This window comes from Mustela erminea, chromosome 4 (assembly GCF_009829155.1).
Source record: "Mustela erminea isolate mMusErm1 chromosome 4, mMusErm1.Pri, whole genome shotgun sequence".
Taxonomy (NCBI): Eukaryota; Metazoa; Chordata; class Mammalia; order Carnivora; family Mustelidae; genus Mustela; species Mustela erminea.
The window spans coordinates 42,509,930-42,515,881 of record NC_045617.1 but is presented as its reverse complement, the minus strand read 5'-3'; the positions used below and the strand labels follow the sequence as shown (position 1 = coordinate 42,515,881).

General features: G+C 38.3%; 1 long non-coding RNA gene and 1 pseudogene across 1 annotated transcript; both read right to left on the bottom strand.

The window, feature by feature from the left end:
• Window positions 1–1,385: 1,385 nt before the first annotated feature.
• LOC116588249 lies at window positions 1,386–4,153 on the bottom strand. The gene is made up of 3 exons (XR_004284862.1): window positions 4,089–4,153; window positions 2,121–2,205; window positions 1,386–2,018 (listed from the first exon to the last, which is right to left on the bottom strand). It is a non-coding gene; the product is annotated as an uncharacterized LOC116588249 (long non-coding RNA).
• LOC116589581 lies at window positions 2,846–2,946 on the bottom strand (annotated as a pseudogene).
• Window positions 4,154–5,952: the final 1,799 nt, after the last annotated feature.

The window sequence follows — 5,952 nt, the reverse complement described above, 5'->3', positions numbered from 1 at the left end:
TCCTTTCATACATTAAACGTTTATCAAAGACCAACCACAGGTTGTTAGTATAAAGAAGTAAACTGTTGACTTGCCCCTGCAGAGCTCAAAGTCTAGTAGAATAAACGCCCAAAGTCTGGCAGGAGAGTCATACATGGGAGGAATTGTTCTGTAATAAGCCTATGGTGGAGTATTTACCATATGAAGGCAGAAGCAAAACTGGTTAAATGTCCCTGGAGAAAAGTTTTAGAAGTCTTCACAGAGGAAGTGACTTTCTAAGAATGAGAAAGAATGAATGGCAGTTGGAGGAAAGGCAGAATAGGGGCACAGGTTGAGGAAGGGATCCCAGGTAGAGGTCACAAATGGAAGTCTTCAATACTTTGGAAAACCCAGCCCTATTTGACTAGAGTGCATAACACACACACACACACACACACACACACACACACACACACACACGTGTGTATATATAAATTTGGCAGGAGAGATTGGTTCAGAAGTGAAGCTGGAGCTCAATAGTGGAGGGTTTTCCACATTTTGAGTGGAAGAGATATGGTGAGATTTGTTTTTTTAAATGATCACTCTGGTGGCAGAGTGGCATATGACTTAGGACACAGATGGGAGGCTGGAGGCCAGTGGGGAGGCTGGATTTCTTGAGTAAAAAAATTAGAACATGGTGGGCGCCTGGGTGGCTCAGTGGGTTCAAGCCTCTACCTGCAGCTCAGGTCATGATCTCAGGGTCCTGGGATCGAGTCCCGCATCGGGCTCTCTGCTCTGCAGAGAAGAGAGCCTGCTTCCTCCACCTCTCTCTCTCTGCCTGCCTCTCTGCCTACTTGTGATCTCTGTCTGTCAAATAAATAAATAAAATCTTAAAAAAAATTAGAACATGGTTCAACAAGTATTAACGTAGTTATAGGCTCACAGGATAGAATATTTGAACTCAGGATTCTTTAGAAGATTTCCTGTGGCTGGATATAGGGACTGTGCAGGAAAGAGAGAATGAAATCATAAACAAGGGCAGTGCCAGTTGGAATAGGGAGAAAGGAATACATTTATGAGTTAAAAAGGACTGAATAGATGATATGATATATTTAATATCGAAGTGAAGAAGAAACAGGACTTAAAGGTGGCTTCCTTTGTCCATAAAGATATTTTCATTTGTCCATAAAGATAAAGACAGATTAAGGAAAAATAGTGATGGGTTTCCTGAGAATGATAATGGGTCCAGTTTTAGAAATATGCATTTGATGTACTTACAGAGGCCATCTAGGGAGAGAGAACTATAGGCAGTTGAAAATATTGGACAGGAGCTCAGAAGGGACATTTAAAAAATAATTATAATAATAACAACAAAGTAATATCAACAATTTATTGAAATCTTATGATATGCCAGACACATGCTCAGTCCCTGTGTATATGATTTCATTTAGTTCCTTCAACCATGCTATGAAGTATTGTCTTCTTATAGATGCCAAACTTAAGATCACAAAGCTAGTAGGTAACAGAATTGGGATTTCTCCCTGAGTCTGCCTGATCTCAAAGCCAGCATTCTCAACCCTTCCCTTCTACTCCCATCACTGCATGCATGTCTGTGAAGCTGTCAGCTAGGGTAAGGTCATGCAGTGCCTGTCGTTGGAAGGGAATGCACAAATGCCTGCTAAATAACTGAATAAATCTTTGGATGTCGCCTAGGCTAGGTAGCAGTAAGGAGGGGGCTGCCCAGCTGATTGAAAGACATCAACAAACAACAGGCACCACGAGTGAGGACGCCATTGTCAGTTGCTAGTCCATGGAGTATCAGACATAAGCTTCTTCTCTCTGTTGGAGGGACACATTTCCCTGGCCTTTACATCTTGCAGAAGCTGCCAGTGAAGATGGTTCCATCTTTTGGGGATGAGCATCCCTTTGAGCACCAAGTCCTCCAAGATGTCCTTTAAGATTCTCATGAAGTGCTGTGCAGTGTCTAACCCTCCTCACCCCAGTGGCCTGGAGTGGGGCGCCGGGAGGGGGGGTACTTCTGAGATTCTGCTGTGACATTTCTGCATAGAAGACAAAGAATCGAAGCCACTAAAATTCAACGGAAACTGGAGGCAAGAATGAAAATCTGAAAGTAGTACTTTTCACAACATTAATTTACATACCAAGAAGATGGGAAGAATTTGAAGTTTCAGTCTGCTGCTGAGACATGCAGGGACCCCTCAGCCCTCTGAACAAGTTGCTGTGGTTCTGTCAGGAGAAAACCTTTACTTTTTGGTTACTTGTCTCAGACTCAATAATGTCAAGCCTAAGGATATTCATGTAAGTGTCAATATTAGCCAGAAAATACCTTAAGAGACAGAATATCTTTCTGATTTTTGTGTTTTGATGAATCTGATGTTAAGAATGTACCCCGAATCTAAACTCTTTCAAGGTTCTGGATCAAGAACGATTTTTACATTGACCCACTTTCGGGGAGCAGGGATTGATCAGAGGCCTTTTGAAAATTTAGATTCATATAATTGAAGTTTGTTTGGAAAGGAAAGCTAAAGTTCTGAAACTCTGTGACCTACAGTTTTGATGTGCAATCATCACTTTCTTTTCTGGACCTTACATTTCAACAGCCTAATTTTTTAAAAGAAATGTTTCACTGAAGCAGTGGAAACTACAGCGCTGACAGGTCACTTTGATTGAATAGGTGTTTTTATTTTAATTCAATAAGTAAATTAAGGATTTCTTGCTGTTAGCAATGTTTATCTCACTACAGTAATGGCTATAATATGTTATGTGTGAAATCTTGTATTTCTTTTAGAAAAAGGATATTCTTTATTTAAAAAAATAAGGTTTATTAGATCATGAGATTGTCTGAATATACCACCTTTGTCAAAAGAGAAATATGCAGTGCTTCACAGATTTGGTTATCTCTGCTCAGGGGCCATGCTAATCTCTGTATCATTCCAATTATATTATATGTGCTGCTGAAGTGAGCACAAGGATATTCCTTTTGGAATGTCCTGTTAAAAATATATCTTCTTTTCCTGACTTTTGTACTTGTTTCATGACTCAAATAGAATTTTGGCATATTGCAAACAACTTTTAAGTGTAATTATAAATATTATCTTTTAGTTCCACTGATTATTAATCTTACCTTAAATTATATTTACTTGGGATTAAAAAATTTTAATTAGTGTTTTATAGGCCTTATGGTCAGAAGAGTATCAGTACACGTGTACAGATTACATACATGGCTGTGAAAGTACACTGTATATGAGAATTTCCCTGAATAAATAGTTTTTTGAGCCTCTAAGTTTCAGGTACTAATGACCCTCAATCTTTTAGGGATATTCATTTATTTATTTGTTTAGGATTTTGTTTGTTTATTTGAGAGAGAGAGAGAGAGTGAGTACAAGTGCAGGGGAGGAACAAAGTAAGAGGGATAAGCAGACTTCATGCGAAGCGCACAGTCTGCTGTGGGGCTTAATCCAATGATCATGACCTGAACTAAAATCAAGAGTTGGATGCTTAACCAAGTGAGCCACCCACGTGCTCCAAGTAACATTTATATAGTCATTAGAACTGTTCACCTACTTTCGGTGAAATACTCTAAATTTTGGGATAATTCTGTGTTCTAGGATATTGGTTCTCAAATTTCAGTGTGTGTTACCAGTCAGGGTCCAGTTTAGAGATGGAAACAACACAGTTATTCAGATAGAAAAATCTTAATTAAAGAAATATTAACTATCAATGAGTCATAATTAGTAAGGGGCAAAAACAGCTCTAAAGAAAACCAGAATGGCAAATATAGATAGCAGCCAGTAGCTCTTGGGTTGAGGTAGGGTACACAGAGAATGAACACATTTGGAAGAGGGGTTCTCGCTCTCCCTATCATTAAGTGCTGAGAGATCTCTTTGTAGAGGATGTAACTGAGGTTCACTGGGTGGTGGAGAAAATTACTGAGGGGCCACAGGATGAATGAGTAGAGCCAGTGTTCCATAGGAGAGCATCTGCAAAGACCTTGAAGTAGCTTAAGAATTTATAGCCATTTAAATACCAGAATACTTATACTGCATCATTAACTTCTAGAGGCTGTTTGAAGCTTTTATAGATACTGAAATAAGAAAAAAATGTCTTACATTTGTGCAAAACTTTATGCAGATTGTTTCCTGTATGTTTTCTCATTCAAAACCCACAGTTCTGTATATTGAAGTGCCCTCCTCCACCATTTCCTAAGGATTAAGGCCAAGTTCCTCAGAATGACTCATGTTTTCAAGGCATGAAACTAACAAATTTTTCTAGATTTATTTCTCACCAGTTCCTCTGCTCCATTCCTAAAAGTTAGGATGGATGCTTTATTATTTTCCATTTAACCCCCTTATCAGACTTATAATATTCCCTGTTCTTTCTGTGAAACACACTAAATTGATGTTTATAGACTTCAAAACGCACTTGGCTTGCAGGACACTTTCTAGTATGCCCTAAACTTCTGCTTCTACCAGTAGGAGTTGTATATTCACAAAGAATTGAATTATTGTGTATGTGAAACAAACAGGTCTGTTGGTTTCAGTTAAATTTATTATTATAATCATATAATTAAACTGAATATAAAGCATTATAACATTAGTGCAAAAAGAGAAGTGCCTGTTAAAAGATAAAATTGAGAATTTCTGGTTCCAGCAAGCTGGCAGATAAAACAGACAATTCTCTTTCTAATAGCTTCTATACATGCTGGATAAAATGCAATAAAAATTCTTAGAAATATATAACTGCGCTTATGAGAAAATGGAAACCTATAGGTCCCAGGGATAAAGAAGAAACTGTAAATCAAAGAAGTATGAGTCTGAGCTGATGCTAAGTCTTCCCTGGAGGTTGAGGCAGGAGAGTTTTAATGCCTACAATAAAGAGGAAATGAGGCTGGTCTTATATAGGCAGAGAGTCTGAAATAAAATCCTTGTATAAAGCCAGGATTTTGAAAGTCTGCACCCTCTTTGTTGTAAGGTGAACTGAAAAACATCACGCACCAACATAGGGAGATAATGAGAAGGGTTATCTGTGTGTGTTTTGAGCGGGTAGAAGGCAGGGGTGAGGGAAAAACAGGAAAATCTCTTCTGAGAACCTGAAACTCAAGGTTTGAAATGATAATATCCACATGTTATGGACACCCTCAAGCCAAGAAATTCAATAAAAAATTGCTGTGGGCAGATGTCCCTGGGATATTTTACAGTAGCAAATGCAAAACCACTTTTGAGGATCATACATTCACCCCTGTGGCAAAAGATTTCAGTAGAACTTGCTGAAGATAAAGTCACAATCCAGGACTGTAAAACAGGTGAGGAAATACCATGCCATGAATGAGAGCCACCTGGCACAGTAAATAGGAGCATGGATTTCCTAAGCCTTTAGATAATAGAAAGCAATGGAAGTGATAAAGTAGGCACATTAAAGATAATTAAAAATGTAAAAGTAAGCATTAAAATTATAGAAAGTAAGATGGTATGGAAGAGTGTATTTGCCAATATTGGTAGACATGTTTGCAAATAAAAAAAATAGAACTCTTAATAATGACTACTATAGTCATTGCAAAAGAAAAAAATAAGAAAAAAGAAACCTAATGTGTGAGTTGTAAAGGGAATTCTTAGCGCAGTGCAGTTTATGTAAATTGTTTGCCAATACAGGTGTGTTGGCTAGTGAACTCCCAAGCAGCAACTTCTGCCTTCTCCCCTTTTCATGTTCCTCATATGGTATGATAATTTCAAATAGAATATGTTATTAAGGTTTTTAAGCTTAGTCCTATAGACCTTGGGATGCGGACATCAAAAGATATATGTTAGCTGATGAGGAGACAGTTACCTTCCAACTCGTGCAGTCCAGCAGCATTGAAAAAGCTATAGCAATTCATGCTTACATGGGTTGTACCATGACTGGGACTACTGTCTTTAATTGATAAAGACAATGGCAGTGGAGAGTTTGACCAGTGCTTTATCCAACCTAGCTCCACAA